Genomic DNA, 20,752 nt, shown 5'->3' on the forward strand with positions numbered 1-20,752 from the left:
CAGAGCAGAATTATCTCTTCATGATTCAGAAAGAGAAGAAATTCGAACTGCACCTGAGGAAACAGAGGAATGGAAGCATGTGACCCACAGAAGCTGGAGGATCGAGAGGCAGTCAGCACCCATACTGCTCAGGAACCAGTACCAGGCTCTCACGCAGGAGAACCATGAAGAAATACAGCAAAATAAGACTTTGCCAGCAATGAATAACCTTGTAAGCCCTCAGAATCCTCCTGGATGGAGAAAGAAGAATGTTGTGAAGAAAAAACGGAGAGTGGTGGTCATGGGGGATTCCCTGTTGAGAGGAACAGAGGCCGCTATCTGCAGGCCAGACATAACCTCAAGAGAAATGTGCTGTCTTCCAGGAGCAAAAATTAAAGATGTGTCTGACAGGATATCAAGACTCTTCAGACCTACAGATCACTACCCATTCCTGCTAATACATGTGGGGACAAATGACACCGCAAGAAAGGACCTGGAAACCATCTACAGAGACTTTGAAGACTTAGGCAAGAAAGTGAAAGAATTGGGAGCGCAGGTGGTCTTCTCATCCATCCTCCCAGTGGATGACCATGGAACAATGAGGTGGAATAAGATTCTACAGGTGAACAACTGGCTACGTCGATGGTGCCGTCAACAAGGATTTGGATTTCTGGATCACGGAATGAATTACCTATACGATGGACTACTTGCTAGAGATGGGGTGCACCTTACGAAGACTGGAAAACATCAGGAGAGCTTTAAACTAGAACAATGTGGGAAGGGAAGCAAAAGGCCAGAAAAAGCCATACAGCTGACAAATACTATTGAGATCTCTGCTACTGGAAGTGGAAAGGAAGAACAAAGACAAAAAAAATCTAAGTAATAAAAATATGGGAGGAAGAGAAACCAATCACAAACTAAAATGTTTTTATACAAATGCACAAAGCATGGGCAACAAACAAGGAGAATTGGAACTACTAATGCAGGAAAAGGAATATGATGTCATTGGAATCACTGAAACTTGGTGGGACGATACACATGATTGGAATAAAAGGCTAAAAGGATACAACTTATTTGCAAGAAACAGACTTGATAAACGAGGAGGAGGTGTTGCATTGTATATTAGAAAAGCGTATATCTGCACAGAGATTGAAGCTTCAGAGACTGGGAGTTCTGTGGAAACTGTTTGGGTAAGAATACAAGGAGAGAACAACGGAAAGGACACCATTGTAGGCATTTACTACAGGCCACCTGGGCAAGCTGAAGATATGGATGAACTCTTTATGCATCAAATGACCAAGTTCTCCAAAAAATATGACGTAGTGGTCATGGGAGATTTCAACTATCCAGACATTTGTTGGGAATCTCTCTCAAGTAAAACTAACAGGTCAAGCAAATTCTTATCCTCTCTTGCTGACAACTTTATCTTCCAAAAGGTAGGGGAGAAAACAAGGGGATCTGCTACTTTGGATCTAATCCTTATAAACAGGGAGGAAATGGTTGAGGAGGTAAAGGTGGCTGGGACCCTAGGAGGCAGCGATCATGCTATTATAGAATTTTGGATAACTAGAGGAGGAAGACATGTGAAGACTCAAACTTCAAGGTTACATTTTAGAAAGGCAGATTTTAAGAGACTCAGAAAGAGAATAGGAGGGATCCAATGGCTGGATGTCCTTAAGGACAAAAATGTCCAGGAAGGATGGGAAATTTTAAAAAATGAGATTCTCAAAGCACAATCGTTAACAATCCCGAAAAGTAGGAAGAATGGGAAGCATTAAACACATGCTAAAAAGAAAGAAAGCTTAACAAGACTGTTGAGATGCCCCTTGGAAAAGTGGTGGAGGTTACAGTAGCTTAACAAGACGGTTTAAATGCCCCTTGGAAGAGACGTATAAGTTGCAGTAGCTTAAAAAGACAGTTTAAATGCGCCTTGGAAGAGACGTGCAGGTCGCAGTAGCTTAACAAGACGGTTTAAATGCCCCTTGGAAGAGAAGAACAGGTCGCAGTAGCTTAACAAGACGGTTTAAATGCCCCTTGGAAAAGTGGTGGAGGTTACAGTAGCGTAACAAGACGGTTTAAATGCCCCATGGAAGAGACGTGCAGGTCGAAGTAGCTTAACAAGACAGTTTAAATCCCCCTTGGAAGACACGTGCAGGTCGCAGTAGCTTAACAAGAGTGTTTAAATGCCCCTTGGAATAGGCTTGCAGGTCGCATTAGCTTACCAAGACGGTTTGAATGCCCCTTGGAAGAGACGTGCAGGTCGCAGTAGCTTAACAACATGGTTTAAATGCCCCTTGGAAGAGCGGTGGAGGTCGCAGTAGCTTAACAAGCCAGTTTAAATGCCCCTTGGAAGAGACGTGCAGGTCCCAGTAGCTTAATAAGACGGTTTAAATGCCACTTGGAAGAGATGTGCAGGTCGCAGTAGCTTAATAAGATGGTTTAAATGCACCTTGGAAGACATGTGGAGGTCGCAGTAGCTTAACAAGACACTTTAATGCCCCTTGGAAGAGATGTGCAGGTCGCAGTAGCTTAACAAGACGGTTTAAATGCCCCTTGGAAGAGCGGTGGAGGTCGCAGTAGCTTAACAAGATGGTTTAAATCCCCCTTGAAAGAGACGTGCAGGTCGCAGTAGCTTAACAAAAGTGTTTAAATGCGCCTTGGAATAGGCTTGCAGGTCGCAGTAGCTTACCAAGACGGTTTTAATGCCCCTTGGAAGAGACGTGCAGGTCGCAGTAGCTTAACAAGATGGTTTAAATGCCCCTTGGAAGAGACGTGCAGGTTGCAGTAGCTTAACAAGACGGTTTAAATGGCCCTTGGAAAAGTGGTGGAGGTTACAGTAGCTTAACAAGACGGTTTAAATGCCCTTTGGAAGAGACGTGCAAGTCGCAGTTGCTAAAAAAGACGGTTTAAATGCGCCTTGGAAGAGACATGCAGGTCGCAGTAGCTTAACAAGACGGTTTAAATGCCCCTTGGAAGATAAGTGCAGGTCGCAGTAGCTTAACAAGACGGTTTAAATCGCCCTTGTAAGATACGGGCAGGTCGCAGTAGCTAAGCAAGACGGTTTAAATACCCCTTGGAAGAGACGTGCAGGTCGCAGTAGCTTAACAAGACGGTTTAAATGCCCCTTGGAAGAGCGGTGGAGTTCGCAGTAGCTTAACAAGACAGTTTAAGTGCCCCTTGGAAGAGACGTGCAGGTCGCAGTAGCTTAATAAGACGGTTCAAATGCCCCTTGGAAGAGAGGTGGAGGTCGGCTTAGCTTAACAAGACAGTTTAAATGCCCCTTGGAAGAGACGTGCAGGTCGCAGTAGCTTAACAAGACTTTTTAAATGCCAGTTGGAAGAGACATGCTGGTCGCAGTAGCTTAAGAAGACAGTTTAAATGCCCCTTGGAATAGACGTGCAGGTCGCAGTAGTTTAACAAGACGGTTTAAATGCCCCTTGGAGAAGTGGTGGAGGTTACAGTAGCTTAACAAGACGGTTTAAATGCCCCTTGGAAGAGACGTGCAAGTCGCAGTAGCTTAAAAAGAAGGTATAAATGCGCCTTGGAAGAGACGTGCAGGTCGCAGTAGCTTAACAAGACGGTTTAAATGCCCCTTGGAAGAGAGGAGCAGGTTGCAGTAGCTTAACAAGATGGTTTCAATGCCCATTGGAAGAGACGTGCAGGTCGCAGTAGCTTAACAGGACGGTTTAAATCCCCCTTGGAAGAGACGTGCAGGTCGCAGTAGCTTAACAAGAGTGTTTAAATGCCCCTTGGAATAGGCTTGCAGGTCGCAGTAGCTTACCAAGACGGTTTAAATGCCCCTTGGAAGAGACGTGCAGGTCGCAGTAGCTTAACAAGACGGTTTAAATGCCCCTTGGAAAAGTGGTGGAGGTTACAGTAGCTTAACAATGCGGTTTAAATGCCCCTTGGAAGAGACATGGAAGTCACAGTAGCTTAAAAAGACGGTTTAAATGCGCCTTGGAAGAGACTTGCAGGTCACAGTAGCTTAACAAGACGGTTTAAATGCCCCTTGGAAGAGACGAGCAGGTCGCAGTAGCTTAACAAGACGGTTTAAATGCCCCTTGATAGAGACGTGCAGGTCGCAGTAGCTTAACAACAGGGTATAAATGTCCCTTGGAAGAGCGGTGGAGGTCGCAGTAGCTTAACAAGACAGTTTAAATGCCCCTTGGAAGAGACGTGCAGGTCGCAGTAGCTTAATAAGACGGTTTAAATGCCCCTTGGAAGAGATGTGCCGGTCGCAGTAGCTTAATAAGACGGTTTAAATGCCCCTTGGAAGAGAGGTGGAGGTCGGCTTAGCTTAACAAGACAGTTTAAATGCCCCTTGGAAGAGACGTGCAGGTCGCAGTACTTTAACAAGACGGTTTAAATGACAGTTGGAAGAGACATGCAGGTCGCAGTAGCTTAAAAAGACGGTTTAAATGCCCCTTGGAATAGACGTGCAGGTCGCAGTAGCTTAACAAGACGGTTTAAATGCCCCTTGGAAAAGTGGTGGAGGTTACAGTAGCTTAACAAGACGGTTTAAATGTCCCTTGGAAGAGACGTGCAAGTCGCAGTAGCTTAAAAAGAAGGTTTAAATGCGCCTTGGAAGAGACGTGCAGGTCTCAGTAGCTTAACAAGACTGTTTAAATGCCCCTTGGAAGAGACGAGCAGGTCGCAGTAGCTTAACAAGACGGTTTAAATCCCCCTTGGAAGAGACGTGCAGGTCGCAGTAGCTTAACAAGAGGGTTTAAATGCCCCTTGGAATAGGCTTGCAGGTCCCATTAGCTTACCAAGACGGTTTAAATGCCCCTTGGAAGAGACGTGCAGGTCGCAGTAGCTTAACAAAACGGTTTAAATGCCCCTTGGAAGAGAGGTGGAGGTCGGCTTAGCTTAACAAGACAGTTTAAATGCCCCTTGGAAGAGACGTGCAGGTCGCAGTAGCTTAACAAGACGGTTTAAATGCCAGTTGGAAGAGACATGCAGGTCGCAGTAGCTTAAAAAGATGGTTTAAATGCCCCTTGGAATAGACGTGCAGGTCGCAGTAGCTTAACAAGACGGTTTAAATGCCCCTTGGAAAAGTGGTGGAGGTTACAGTAGCTTAACAAGACGGTTTAAATGCCCCTTGGAAGAGACGTGCAAGTCGCAGTAGCTTAAAAAGAAGGTTTAAATGCGCCTTGGAAGAGACGTGCAGGTCGCAGTAGCTTAACAAGACGGTTTAAATGCCAGTTGGAAGAGACATGCAGGTCGCAGTAGCTTAAAAAGACGGTTTAAATGCCCCTTGGAATAGACGTGCAGGTCGCAGTAGCTTAACAAGACGGTTTAAATGCCCCTTGGAAAAGTGGTGGAGGTTACAGTAGCTTAACAAGAGGGTTTAAATGCCCCTTGGAATAGGCTTGCAGGTCCCAGTAGCTTACCAAGACGGTTTAAATGCCCCTTGGAAGAGACGTGCAGGTCGCAGTAGCTTAACAAGACGGATGAAATGCCACTTGGACGAGACGTGCAGATCGCAGTAGCTTAACATGACGGTTTAAATGCCCCTTGGAAGAGACGAGCAGGTCGCAGTAGCTTAACAAGACGGTTTAAATGCCCCTTAGAAAAGTGGTGGAGGTTACAGTAGCTTAACAAGACGGTTTAAATGCCCCTTGGAAGAGACGTGCAAGTCGCAGTAGCTTAAAAAGAAGGTTTAAATGCGCCTTGGAAGAGACGTGCAGGTCGCAGTAGCTTAACAAGATGGTTTAAATGCCCCTTGGAAGATCCGAGCAGGTCGCAGTAGCTTAACAAGACGGTTTAAATGCCCCTTGGCATAGGCTTGCAGGTCGCAGTAGCTTACCAAGATGGTTTAAATGCCCCTTGGAAGAGACGTGCAGGTCGCAGTAGCTTAACAAGACGGTTTAAATGTCCCTTGGAAGAAACGTGCAGGTCGCAGTAGCTTAACAAGACGGTTTAAATGCCCCTTGGAAGAGACGAGCAGGTCGCAGTAGCTTAACAAGAGGGTTTAAATGCCCCTTTCAAGAGACGTGCAGGTCGCAGGAGCTTAAGAAGACGGTTTAAATGCCCCTTGGAAGAGACGTGCAGGTCGCAGTAGCTTAACAAGATAGTTTAAATGCCCCTTGGAAGAGACTTGCAGGTCGCAGTGGCTTAACAAGACGGTTTAAATGTCCCTTGGAATAGGCTTGCAGGTCGCAGTAGCTTACAAAGACGGTTTAAATGCCCCTTGGAAGAGACTGTTGGAGCTGAAAAGAGGACATCGGTAAACCGCGCGCCTCCCGGCGCGCGCATTTTGAAGCTTTTTTTGAAGCTTTTTTCATTGTTTTCAGAACATTAACAGTAAGAACATGGAAGAGTCCAGGAGCCATTTGGTGAGCTGCATATCCTGCTACATGTTCACAGACTTGCCAGTGGAAAAGCCAAACTTCACATGCCAGAAATGCAAGCTTGTGTCCCTGTTGGAGGAAAAGTTGCGAAATCTAGAAGAGAGGTTAACTACCTTGAAAATCATTAAGGAAGGTGAAGAGTTCTTAGACAGAGCAGAATTATCTCTTCATGATTCAGAAAGAGAAGAAATTCGAACTGCACCTGAGGAAACAGAGGAATGGAAGCATGTGACCCACAGAAGCTGGAGGATCGAGAGGCAGTCAGCACCCATACTGCTCAGGAACCAGTACCAGGCTCTCACGCAGGAGAACCATGAAGAAATACAGCAAAATAAGACTTTGCCAGCAATGAATAACCTTGTAAGCCCTCAGAATCCTCCTGGATGGAGAAAGAAGAATGTTGTGAAGAAAAAACGGAGAGTGGTGGTCATGGGGGATTCCCTGTTGAGAGGAACAGAGGCCGCTATCTGCAGGCCAGACATAACCTCAAGAGAAATGTGCTGTCTTCCAGGAGCAAAAATTAAAGATGTGTCTGACAGGATATCAAGACTCTTCAGACCTACAGATCACTACCCATTCCTGCTAATACATGTGGGGACAAATGACACCGCAAGAAAGGACCTGGAAACCATCTACAGAGACTTTGAAGACTTAGGCAAGAAAGTGAAAGAATTGGGAGCGCAGGTGGTCTTCTCATCCATCCTCCCAGTGGATGACCATGGAACAATGAGGTGGAATAAGATTCTACAGGTGAACAACTGGCTACGTCGATGGTGCCGTCAACAAGGATTTGGATTTCTGGATCACGGAATGAATTACCTATACGATGGACTACTTGCTAGAGATGGGGTGCACCTTACGAAGACTGGAAAACATGTATTTGGAAGTCGCCTTGCTACACTCATCAGGAGAGCTTTAAACTAGAACAATGTGGGAAGGGAAGCAAAAGGCCAGAAAAAGCCATACAGCTGACAAATACTATTGAGATCTCTGCTACTGGAAGTGGAAAGGAAGAACAAAGACAAAAAAATCTAAGTAATAAAAATATGGGAGGAAGAGAAACCAATCACAAACTAAAATGTTTTTATACAAATGCACAAAGCATGGGCAACAAACAAGGAGAATTGGAACTACTAATGCAGGAAAAGGAATATGATGTCATTGGAATCACTGAAACTTGGTGGGACGATACACATGATTGGAATAAAAGGCTAAAAGGATACAACTTATTTGCAAGAAACAGACTTGATAAACGAGGAGGAGGTGTCGCATTGTATGTTAGAAAAGCGTATATCTGCACAGAGATTGAAGCTTCAGAGACTGGGAGTTCTGTGGAAACTGTTTGGGTAAGAATACAAGGAGAGAACAACGGAAAGGACACCATTGTAGGCATTTACTACAGGCCACCTGGGCAAGCTGAAGATATGGATGAACTCTTTATGCATCAAATGACCAAGTTCTCCAAAAAATATGACGTAGTGGTCATGGGAGATTTCAACTATCCAGACATTTGTTGGGAATCTCTCTCAAGTAAAACTAACAGGTCAAGCAAATTCTTATCCTCTCTTGCTGACAACTTTATCTTCCAAAAGGTAGGGGAGAAAACAAGGGGATCTGCTACTTTGGATCTAATCCTTATAAACAGGGAGGAAATGGTTGAGGAGGTAAAGGTGGCTGGGACCCTAGGAGGCAGCGATCATGCTATTATAGAATTTTGGATAACTAGAGGAGGAAGACATGTGAAGACTCAAACTTCAAGGTTACATTTTAGAAAGGCAGATTTTAAGAGACTCAGAAAGAGAATAGGAGGGATCCAATGGCTGGATGTCCTTAAGGACAAAAATGTCCAGGAAGGATGGGAAATTTTAAAAAATGAGATTCTCAAAGCACAATCGTTAACAATCCCGAAAAGTAGGAAGAATGGGAATCATTTAAGGAAACCAGGATGGATGAACACAGAACTTAAACACATGCTAAAAAGAAAGAAAGAAATGTTTATTAAATGGAAAGAGGGAGGCATATCTAAAGAAGATTATAATGCAGTCTGCAGATCCTGCAGGGCACGTATCAGGTTAGCTAAAGCTGACAATGAATTAAGGCTTGCAAGAGATGTCAAAAGCAATAAAAAAGGATTTTGGGGGTATGTCAAAAGTAAAAGAAAAGTCAAAGATGCTATAGGATTTTTACAGGATGAAAGTGGAGAAATGGTAAGAGAGGATGTTGAGAAGGCCAAACTTTTTAATTCCTATTTTGCATCTGTTTTCTCTCAGAAAGAAAATGTAACATCAACTGATCTTCACTGTCCTTTTAAAGGAATAGAAGAATCCAAGTTATCTGTAAACAGAAAGATTGTAAGGGAATATTTAGCTAACATAAATGAGTTCAAGTCTCCAGGTCCAGATGAATTACACCCCAGAGTACTGAAGGAGATCGTAGAAGAAATTTTAGAACCACTCTCCATAATCTTTGAAAATTCTTGGAGAACAGGAGAAGTCCCAGAAGACTGGAGAAGAGCAAATGTTGTTCCTATCTTCAAAAAGGGGAAGAAGGTGGACCCAGGGAACTATAGGCCGGTGAGTCTGACTTCTATACCAGGAAAGATCTTTGAACAAATTATTAAACAACATGTATGTAAGTACCTGGATAAGAATGAAGTGATTAACCAGAGTCAGCATGGGTTTGTAACTAACAAGTCATGTCAGACTAACTTAATTTCCTTCTATGACAGAATCACTGACTGGGTGGATCAGGGAAATGCTGTAGATATAGTATATCTTGACTTCAGCAAAGCATTTGACAAAGTACCTCACACCATCCTTATTGAAAAAATGACCAAGTATGCAATGGACCAGGCAACTGTTAGGTGGATTCATAACTGGCTTAGTGATCGGACTCAAAGGGTGGTTGTAAATGGCTTCACATCCAGCTGGATGAATGTCTCAAGTGGGGTACCACAGGGCTCCGTCCTGGGACCTGTATTGTTCAACATCTTTATCAATGATTTAGATGAAGGAATTGAGGGTAAACTGATTAAATTTGCTGATGACACAAAGCTAGGAGGGATAGCTAATACTAGAGAAGAGAGAGAGAGGATTCAAAAAGACCTAAATAAACTGGAGCAGTGGGCAGCAACCAACAGAATGATTTTTAACAGGGAAAAATGCAAAGTACTACATCTGGGCAATAAAAATGAAAAAAGCATATACAGAATGGGAGGAATAGAGCTAAGCAACAGTACATGTGAAAAAGACTTAGGTATACTAATAGATCATAGACTGAACATGAGACAACAGTGTGATGCAGCAGCAAAAAAGGCAAATACAATTCTGGGATGTATTAACAGAAGCATACAGTCTAGATCACGTGAAGTCATTATCGGTCTTTACTCCTCTTTGGTCAGACCTCATCTGGAATACTGTGTACAGTTTTGGGCACCACATTTTAAAAAAAACATAGACAAACTGGAGCAAGTTCAGAGAAGAGCGACCAGAATGGTGACTGGTCTGCAAACCCTGTCCTATGAGGAACGGTTGCAGGATTTGGGAATGTTTAGCTTGCAAAAAAGAAGACTGAGAGGAGACTTAATAGCTGTCTACAAATATGTCAAGGGCTGTCACATTGTAGAAGGATCATCTTTATTCTCATTTGCACAAGGAAAGACTAGAAGCAATGGGATGAAACTAAATGGGAGGAGACACAGATTAGATATTAGAAAAAACTTTTTGACAGTTAGGGTGATTAATGAGTGGAACAGGCTGCCACGAGAGGTGGTGAGTTCCCCTTCAATGGACGTCTTCAAACAGAGGCTGGACAGACATCCGTCTGAGATGATTTAGTGAATCCTGCTTTGAGCAGGGGGTTGGACCAGATGACCCAGGAGGTCCCCTCCAACTCTACCATTCTATGATTCTATGATTCTACGTGCAGGTCGCAGTAGCTTAAAAAGACAGTTTAAATGCCCCTTGGAAGAGACGTGCAGGTCGCAGTAGCTTAACAAGACGGTTTAAATGCCCCTTGGAAAAGTGGTGGAGGTTACAGTAGCTTAACAAGACGGTTTAAATGCCCATTGGAAGAGAAGTGCAAGTCGCAGTTGCTTAAAAAGACGGTTTAAATGCGCCTTGGAAGAGACGTGCAGGTCGCAGTAGCTTAACAAGACGATTTAAATGCCCCTTGGAAGAGACGAGCAGGTCGCAGTAGCTTAACAAGACGGTTTAAATGCCCCTTGGAAGAGACGTGCAGGTCGCAGAAGCTTAACAAGACGGTTTAAATCCCGCTTGTAAGAGAGGTGCAGGTCGCAGTAGCTTAACAAGACGGTTTAAATGCCCCTTGGAAGAGACGTGCAGGTCGCAGTAGCTTACAAAGACGGTTTAAATGCCCATTGGAGGAGACGTGCAAGTCGCAGTTGCTTAAAAAGACGGTTTAAATGCCCCTTGGAAGAGACGAATAGGTAGCAGTAGCTTAACAAGACGGTTTAAATGCCCCTTGGAAGAGACGTGCAGGGAGCAGTAGCTTAACAAGACGGTTTAAATGCCCCTTGGAAGAGACGTGCAGGTCGCAGTAGCTTAACAAGATGGTTTAAATGCCCCTTGGAAGAGACGAGCAGGTCGCAGTAGCTTAACAAGACGGTTTAAATGCCCATTGGAAGAGACGTGCAGGTCGCAGAAGCTTAACAAGACGGTTTAAATCCCCCTTGTAAGAGACGTGCAGGTCGCAGTAGCTTAACAAGAGTGTTTAAATGCCCCTTGGAATAGGCTTGCAGGTCGCAGTAGCTTACCAAGATGGTTTAAATGCCCCTTGGAAGAGACGTGCAGGTCGCAGTAGCTTAACAAGACGGTTTAAATGCCCCTTGGAAGAGCGGTGGAGGTCGCAGTAGCTTAACAAGACAGTTTAAATGCCCCTTGGAAGAGACGTGCAGGTCGCAGTGGCTTAACAAGAAGGTTTAAATGCCCTTTGGAAGAGATGTGCAGGTCGCAGTAGCTTAATAAGACGGTTTAAATGCCCCTTGGAAGAGAGGTGGAGGTCGCAGTAGCTTAACAAGACAGTTTAAATGCCCCTTGGAAGAGACGTGCAGGTCGCAGTAGCTTAACAAGACGGTTCAAATGCCCCTTGGAAGAGACGAGCAGGTCGCAGAAGCTTAACAAGACGGTTTAAATCCCCCTTGTAAGAGACGAGCAGGTCGCAGTAGATTAACAAGAGTGTTTAAATGCCCCTTGGAATAGGCTTGCAGGTCGCAGTAGCTTAACAAGACGGTTTAAATGCCCCTTGGAAGAGACGTGCAGGTCGCAGTAGCTTACCAAGACGGTTTAAATGCCCATTGGAGGAGACGTGCAAGTCGCAGTTGCTTAAAAAGACAGTTTAAATGCCCCTTGGAAGAGTCGAACAGGTCGCAGTAGCTTAACAAGACGGTTTAAATGCCCCTTGGAAGAGACGTGCAGGTCGCAGTAGCTTAACAAGACGGTTTAAATGCCCATTGGAAGAGACGTGCAGGTCGCAGTAGCTTAACAAGACGGTTTAAATGCCCCTTGGAAGAGACGAGCAGGTCGCAGTAGCTTAACAAAACGGTTTAAATGCCCCTTGGAAGAGACGTGCAGGTCGCAGAAGCTTAACAAGACGGTTTAAATCACCCTTGTAAGAGACGTGCAGGTCGCAGTAGCTTAACAAGAGTGTTTAAATGCCCCTTGGAAGAGACGAGCAGGTCGCAGTAGCTTAACAAGACGGTTTAAATGCCCCTTGGAAGAGACGTGCAGGTCGCAGAAGCTTAACAAGACGGTTTAAATCCCGCTTGTAAGAGACGTGCAGGTCGCAGTAGCTTAACAAGACGGTTTAAATGCCCCTTGGAAGAGACGTGCAGGTCGCAGTAGCTTACAAAGACGGTTTAAATGCCCATTGAAGGAGACGTGCAAGTCGCAGTTGCTTAAAAAGACGGTTTAAATGCCCCTTGGAAGAGACGAATAGGTCGCAGTAGCTTAACAAGACGGTTTAAATGCCCCTTGGAAGAGACGTGCAGGTAGCAGTAGCTTAACAAGACGGTTTAAATGCCCCTTGGAAGAGACGTGCAGGTCGCAGTAGCTTAACAAGATGGTTTAAATGCCCCTTGGAAGAGACGAGCAGGTCGCAGTAGCTTAACAAGAGTGTTTAAATGCTTGGAATAGGCTTGCAGGTCGCAGTAGCTTAACAAGACGGTTTAAATGCCCCTTGGAAGAGACGTGCAGGTCGCAGTAGCTTACCAAGACGGTTTAAATGCCCATTGGAGGAGACGTGCAAGTCGCAGTTGCTTAAAAAGACGGTTTAAATGCCCCTTGGAAGAGTCGAACAGGTCGCAGTAGCTTAACAAGACGGTTTAAATGCCCCTTGGAAGAGACGTGCAGGTCGCAGTAGCTTAACAAGACGGTTTAAATGCCCCTTGGAAGAGACGTGCAGGTCGCAGTAGCTTAACAAGATGGTTTAAATCCCGCTTGTAAGAGACGTGCAGGTCGCAGTAGCTTAACAAGACGGTTTAAATGCCCCTTGGAAGAGACGTGCAGGTCGCAGTAGCTTACAAAGACGGTTTAAATGCCCATTGGAGGAGACGTGCAAGTCGCAGTTGCTTAAAAAGACGGTTTAAATGCCCCTTGGCAGAGACGAATAGGTCGCAGTAGCTTAACAAGACGGTTTAAATGCCCCTTGGAAGAGAGGTGGAGGTCGCAGTAGCTTAACAAGACAGTTTAAATGCCCCTTGGAAGAGACGTGCAGGTCGCAGTAGATTAACAAGACGGTTCAAATGCCCCTTGGAAGAGACGAGCAGGTCGCAGAAGCTTAACAAGACGGTTTAAATCCCCCTTGTAAGAGACGAGCAGGTCGCAGTAGATTAACAAGAGTGTTTAAATGCCCCTTGGAATAGGCTTGCAGGTCGCAGTAGCTTAACAAGACGGTTTAAATGCCCCTTGGAAGAGACGTGCAGGTCGCAGTAGCTTACCAAGACGGTTTAAATGCCCATTGGAGGAGACGTGCAAGTCGCAGTTGCTTAAAAAGACGGTTTAAATGCCCCTTGGAAGAGTCGAACAGGTCGCAGTAGCTTAACAAGACGGTTTAAATGCCCCTTGGAAGAGACGTGCAGGTCGCAGTAGCTTAACAAGACGGTTTAAATGCCCCTTGGAAGAGACGTGCAGGTCGCAGTAGCTTAACAAGATGGTTTAAATGCCCCTTGGAAGAGACGAGCAGGTCGCAGTAGCTTAACAAGACGGTTTAAATGCCCCTTGGAAGAGACGTGCAGGTCGCAGAAGCTTAACAAGACGGTTTAAATCCCCCTTGTAAGAGACGTGCAGGTCGCAGTAGCTTAACAAGAGTGTTTAAATGCCCCTTGGAATAGGCTTGCAGGTCGCAGTAGCTTACCAAGATGGTTTAAATGCCCCTTGGAAGAGACGTGCAGGTCGCAGTAGCTTAACAAGACGGTTTAAATGCCCCTTGGAAGAGCGGTGGAGGTCGCAGTAGCTTAACAAGACAGTTTAAATGCCCCTTGGAAGAGACGTGCAGGTCGCAGTAGCTTAACAAGAAGGTTTAAATGCCCTTTGGAAGAGATGTGCAGGTCGCAGTAGCTTAATTAGACGGTTTAAATGCCCCTTGGAAGAGAGGTGGAGGTCGCAGTAGCTTAACAAGACAGTTTAAATGCCCCTTGGAAGAGACGTGCAGGTCGCAGTAGCTTAACAAGACGGTTCAAATGCCCCTTGGAAGAGACGAGCAGGTCGCAGAAGCTTAACAAGACGGTTTAAATCCCCCTTGTAAGAGACGAGCAGGTCGCAGTAGATTAACAAGAGTGTTTAAATGCCCCTTGGAATAGGCTTGCAGGTCGCAGTAGCTTAACAAGACGGTTTAAATGCCCCTTGGAAGAGACGTGCAGGTCGCAGTAGCTTACCAAGACGGTTTAAATGCCCATTGGAGGAGACGTGCAAGTCGCAGTTGCTTAAAAAGACGGTTTAAATGCCCCTTGGAAGAGTCGAACAGGTCGCAGTAGCTTAACAAGACGGTTTAAATGCCCCTTGGAAGAGACGTGCAGGTCGCAGTAGCTTAACAAGACGGTTTAAATGCCCCTTGGAAGAGACGTGCAGGTCGCAGTAGCTTAACAAGATGGTTTAAATGCCCCTTGGAAGAGACGAGCAGGTCGCAGTAGCTTAACAAGACGGTTTAAATGCCCCTTGGAAGAGACGTGCAGGTCGCAGAAGCTTAACAAGACGGTTTAAATCCCCCTTGTAAGAGACGTGCAGGTCGCAGTAGCTTAACAAGAGTGTTTAAATGCCCCTTGGAATAGGCTTGCAGGTCGCAGTAGCTTACCAAGGTGGTTTAAATGCCCCTTGGAAGAGACGTGCAGGTCGCAGTAGCTTAACAAGACGGTTTAAATGCCCCTTGGAAGAGCGGTGGAGGTCGCAGTAGCTTAACAAGACAGTTTAAATGCCCCTTGGAAGAGACGTGCAGGTCGCAGTAGCTTAACAAGAAGGTTTAAATGCCCTTTGGAAGAGATGTGCAGGTCGCAGTAGCTTAATAAGACGGTTTAAATGCCCCTTGGAAGAGCGGTGGAGGTCGCAGTAGCTCAACAAGACAGTTTGAATGCCCCTTGGAAGAGACATGCAGGTCGCAGTAGCTTAACAAGACGGTTTAAATGCCCATTGGAAGAGACGTGCAGGTCGCAGTAGCTTAACAAGACTGTTGAGATGCCCCTTGGAAAAGTGGTGGAGGTTACAGTAGCTTAACAAGACGGTTTAAATGCCCCTTGGAAAAGTGGTGGAGGTTACAGTAGCTTAACAAGAAGGTTTAAATGGCTCTTGGAAGAGACGTGCAAGTCGTAGTAGCTTAAAAAGACGGTTTAAGTGCGCCTTGGAAGAGACGTGCAGGTCGCAGTAGCTTAACAAGATGGTTTAAATGCCCCTTGGAAGAGATGAGCAGGTCGCAGTAGCTTATCAAGACGGTTTAAATGCCCCTTTGAAGAAATGTGCAGGTCGCAGTAGCTTAACAAGACGGTTTAAATCCCCCTTGAAAGAGACGTGCAGGTCGCGGTAGCTTAACAAGAGGGTTTAAATGTCCCTTGGAATAGGCTTGCAGGTCGCAGTAGCTTACCAAGACGGTTTAAATGCTCCTTGGAAGAGACGTGCCGGTCGCAGTAGCTTAACAAGACGGTTTAAATGCCCCTTGGAAGAGATGTGCAGGTCGCAGTAGCTTAACAAGACAGTTTAAATCCCCCTTGGAAGAGACGTGCAGGTCACAGTAACTTAACAAGACGGTTTAAATGCCCCTTGGAAAAGTGGTGGAGGTTATAGTAGCTTAACAAAACAGTTTAAATGCCCCTTGGAAGAGACATGCAGGTCTCAGTAGCTTAACAAGACGGTTTAAATCCCCCTAGTAAGAGACAGGCAGGTCGCAGTAGCTAAACAAGAGTGTTTAAATGCCCTTTGGAATAGGCTTGCAGGTCGCAGTAGCTTACCAAGATGGTTTAAATGCCCCTTGGAAGAGACGCGCAGGTTGCAGTAGCTTAACAAGACGGTTTAAATGCCCCTTGGAAGAGACGTGGAGGTCGCAGTAGCTTAACAAGACAGTTTAAATGCCCCTTGGAAGAGACGTTCAGGTCGCAGTAGCTTAATAAGACGGTTTAAATGCCCCTTGGAAGAGATGTGCAGGTCGCAGTAGCTTAATAAGATGGTTTAAATGCCCCTTGAAAGAGAGGTGGAGGTCGGCTTAGCTTAACAAGACAGTTTAAATGCTCCTTGGAAGAGACGTGCAGGTCGCAGTAGCTTAACAAGACGGTTTAAATGCCAGTTGGAAGAGACATGCAGGTCGCAGTAGCTTAACAAGACAGTTTAAATGCCCCTTGGAATAGACGTGCAGGTCGCAGTAGCTTAACAAGAGGGTTTAAATGCCCCTTGGAAAAGTGGTGGAGGTTACAGTAGCTTAACAAGACGGTGTAAATGCCCCTTGGAAGAGACGTGCAGGTCGCAGTAGCTTAACAAGATGGTGTAAATCCCCCTTGGAAGAGACGTGCAGGTCGCAGCAGCTTAACAAGACGGTTTAAATGCCCCTTGGAAGAGACGTGCAGGTCGCAGTAGCTTAACAAGACGGTTTAAATGCCCATTGGAAGAGACGTGCAGGTCGCAGAAGCTTAACAAGACGGTTTAAATGCCCCTTGGAAGAGACGTGCAGGTTGCAGTAGCTTAACAAGACGGTTTAAATGGCCCTTGGAAAAGTGGTGGAGGTTACAGTAGCTTAATAAGACGGTTTAAATGCCCATTGGAAGAGACGTGCAAGTCGCAGTTGCTTAAAAAGACGGTTTAAATGCGCCTTGGAAGAGACATGCAGGTCGCAGTAGCTTAACAAGACGGTTTAAATGCCCCTTGGAAGAGACATGCAGGTCGCAGTAGCTAAACAAGATTGTTTAAATGCCCATTGGAATAGGCTTGCAGGTCGCAGTAGCTTACCAAGACGGTTTAAGTACACCTTGGAAGAGACGTGCAGATCGCAGTAGCTTAACAAGATGGTTTAAATGCCCCTTGGAAGAGCGGTGAATGTCCCAGTAGCTTAACAAGACGGTTTAAATGCCCCTTGGAAGAGACATGCAGGTCGCAGTAGCTTAACAAGACGGTTTAAATGCCTGTTGGAAGAGACGTGCAGGTCGCAGTAGATTAACAAGACTGTTGAGATGCCCCTTGGAAAAGTGGTGGAGGTTACAGTAGCTTAACAAGACGGTTTAAATGCCCCTTAGAAGAGACGTGCAAGTCGCAGTAGCAGAAAAAGACGGTTTAAATGCGCCTTGGAAGAGCGGTGGAGGTCGCAGTAGCTTACCAAGACGGTTTAAATGCCCCATGGAAGTGACGTGCAGGTCGCAGTAGCTTAACAAGAGGGTTTAAATGCCCCTTGGAAGAGCGGTGGAGGTCGCAGTAGCTTAACAAGACAGTTTAAATGCCCCTTGGAAGAGACGTGCAGGTCGCAGTAGCTTAATAAGACGGTTTAAATGCCCCTTGGAAAAGATGTGCAGGTCGCAGTAGCTTAATAAGACGGTTCAAATGCCCCTTGGGAGAGAGGTGGAGGTCGGCTTAGCTTAACAAGACAGTTTAAATGCCCCTTGGAAGAGACTTGCAGTTCGCAGTAGCTTAACAAGACGGTTTAAATGCCAGTTGGAAGAGACATGCAGGTCGCAGTAGCTTAACAAGAGTGTTTAAATGCCCCTTGGAATAGACGTGCGGGTCGCAGTAGCTTAACAAGACGGTTTAAATGCCCCTTGGAAAAGTGGTGGAGGTTACAGTAGCTTAACAAGACGGTTTAAATGCCCCTTGGAAAAGTGGTGGAGGTTACAGTAGCTTAACAAGACGGTTTAAATGCCCCTTGGAAGAGACGTGCAGGGAGCAGTAGCTTAACAAGACGGTTTAAATGCCCCTTGGAAGAGACGTGCAGGTCGCAGTAGCTTAACAAGATGGTTTAAATGCCCCTTGGAAGAGACGAGCAGGTCGCAGTAGCTTAACAAGACGGTTTAAATGCCCATTGGAAGAGACGTGCAGGTCGCAGAAGCTTAACAAGACGGTTTAAATCCCCCTTGTAAGAGACGTGCAGGTCGCAGTAGCTTAACAAGAGTGTTTAAATGCCCCTTGGAATAGGCTTGCAGGTCGCAGTAGCTTACCAAGATGGTTTAAATGCCCCTTGGAAGAGACGTGCAGGTCGCAGTAGCTTAACAAGACGGTTTAAATGCCCCTTGGAAGAGCGGTGGAGGTCGCAGTAGCTTAACAAGACAGTTTAAATGCCCCTTGGAAGAGACGTGCAGGTCGCAGTAGCTTAACAAGAAGGTTTAAATGCCCTTTGGAAGAGATGTGCAGGTCGCAGTAGCTTAATAAGACGGTTTAAATGCCCCTTGGAAGAGAGGTGGAGGTCGCAGTAGCTTAACAAGACAGTTTAAATGCCCCTTGGAAGAGACGTGCAGGTCGCAGTAGCTTAACAAGACGGTTCAAATGCCCCTTGGAAGAGACGAGCAGGTCGCAGAAGCTTAACAAGACGGTTTAAATCCCCCTTGTAAGAGACGAGCAGGTCGCAGTAGATTAACAAGAGTGTTTAAATGCCCCTTGGAATAGGCTTGCAGGTCGCAGTAGCTTAACAAGACGGTTTAAATGCCCCTTGGAAGAGACGTGCAGGTCGCAGTAGCTTACCAAGACGGTTTAAATGCCCATTGGAGGAGACGTGCAAGTCGCAGTTGCTTAAAAAGACAGTTTAAATGCCCCTTGGAAGAGTCGAACAGGTCGCAGTAGCTTAACAAGACGGTTTAAATGCCCCTTGGAAGAGACGTGCAGGTCGCAGTAGCTTAACAAGACGGTTTAAATGCCCATTGGAAGAGACGTGCAGGTCGCAGTAGCTTAACAAGACGGTTTAAATGCCCCTTGGAAGAGACGAGCAGGTCGCAGTAGCTTAACAAAACGGTTTAAATGCCCCTTGGAAGAGACGTGCAGGTCGCAGAAGCTTAACAAGACGGTTTAAATCACCCTTGTAAGAGACGTGCAGGTCGCAGTAGCTTAACAAGAGTGTTTAAATGCCCCTTGGAAGAGACGAGCAGGTCGCAGTAGCTTAACAAGACGGTTTAAATGCCCCTTGGAAGAGACGTGCAGGTCGCAGAAGCTTAACAAGACGGTTTAAATCCCGCTTGTAAGAGACGTGCAGGTCGCAGTAGCTTAACAAGACGGTTTAAATGCCCCTTGGAAGAGACGTGCAGGTCGCAGTAGCTTACAAAGACGGTTTAAATGCCCATTGAAGGAGACGTGCAAGTCGCAGTTGCTTAAAAAGACGGTTTAAATGCCCCTTGGAAGAGACGAATAGGTCGCAGTAGCTTAACAAGACGGTTTAAATGCCCCTTGGAAGAGACGTGCAGGTAGCAGTAGCTTAACAAGACGGTTTAAATGCCCCTTGGAAGAGACGTGCAGGTCGCAGTAGCTTAACAAGATGGTTTAAATGCCCCTTGGAAGAGACGAGCAGGTCGCAGTAGCTTAACAAGAGTGTTTAAATGCCCCTTGGAATAGGCTTGCAGGTCGCAGTAGCTTAACAAGACGGTTTAAATGCCCCTTGGAAGAGACGTGCAGGTCGCAGTAGCTTACCAAGACGGTTTAAATGCCCATTGGAGGAGACGTGCAAGTCGCAGTTGCTTAAAAAGACGGTTTAAATGCCCCTTGGAAGAGTCGAACAGGTCGCAGTAGCTTAACAAGACGGTTTAAATGCCCCTTGGAAGAGACGTGCAGGTCGCAGTAGCTTAACAAGACGGTTTAAATGCCCCTTGGAAGAGACGTGCAGGTCGCAGTAGCTTAACAAGATGGTTTAAATCCCGCTTGTAAGAGACGTGCAGGTCGCAGTAGCTTAACAAGACGGTTTAAATGCCCCTTGGAAGAGACGTGCAGGTCGCAGTAGCTTACAAAGACGGTTTAAATGCCCATTGGAGGAGACGTGCAAGTCGCAGTTGCTTAAAAAGACGGTTTAAATGCCCCTTGGCAGAGACGAATAGGTCGCAGTAGCTTAACAAGACGGTTTAAATGCCCCTTGGAAGAGAGGTGGAGGTCGCAGTAGCTTAACAAGACAGTTTAAATGCCCCTTGGAAGAGACGTGCAGGTCGCAGTAGATTAACAAGACTGTTCAAATGCCCCTTGGAAGAGACGAGCAGGTCGCAGAAGCTTAACAAGACGGTTTAAATCCCCCTTGTAAGAGACGAGCAGGTCGCAGTAGATTAACAAGAGTGTTTAAATGCCCCTTGGAATAGGCTTGCAGGTCGCAGTAGCTTAACAAGACGGTTTAAATGCCCCTTGGAAGAGACGTGCAGGTCGCAGTAGCTTACCAAGACGGTTTAAATGCCCATTGGAGGAGACGTGCAAGTCGCAGTTGCTTAAAAAGACGGTTTAAATGCCCCTTGGAAGAGTCGAACAGGTCGCAGTAGCTTAACAAGACGGTTTAAATGCCCATTGGAAGAGACGTGCAGGTCGCAGTAGCTTAACAAGACGGTTTAAATGCCCCTTGGAAGAGACGTGCAGGTCGCAGTAGCTTAACAAGATGGTTTAAATGCCCCTTGGAAGAGACGAGCAGGTCGCAGTAGCTTAACAAGACGGTTTAAATGCCCCTTGGAAGAGACGTGCAGGTCGCAGAAGCTTAACAAGACGGTTTAAATCCCCCTTGTAAGAGACGTGCAGGTCGCAGTAGCTTAACAAGAGTGTTTAAATGCCCCTTGGAATAGGCTTGCAGGTCGCAGTAGCTTACCAAGATGGTTTAAATGCCCCTTGGAAGAGACGTGCAGGTCGCAGTAGCTTAACAAGACGGTTTAAATGCCCCTTGGAAGAGCGGTGGAGGTCGCAGTAGCTTAACAAGACAGTTTAAATGCCCCTTGGAAGAGACGTGCAGGTCGCAGTAGCTTAACAAGAAGGTTTAAATGCCCTTTGGAAGAG

This window comes from Phyllobates terribilis, unplaced genomic scaffold, assembly GCF_046119375.1.
Source record: "Phyllobates terribilis strain yellow unplaced genomic scaffold, ASM4611937v1 Scaffold_1__5_contigs__length_1240528914, whole genome shotgun sequence".
Lineage (NCBI taxonomy): Eukaryota > Metazoa > Chordata > Amphibia > Anura > Dendrobatidae > Phyllobates > Phyllobates terribilis.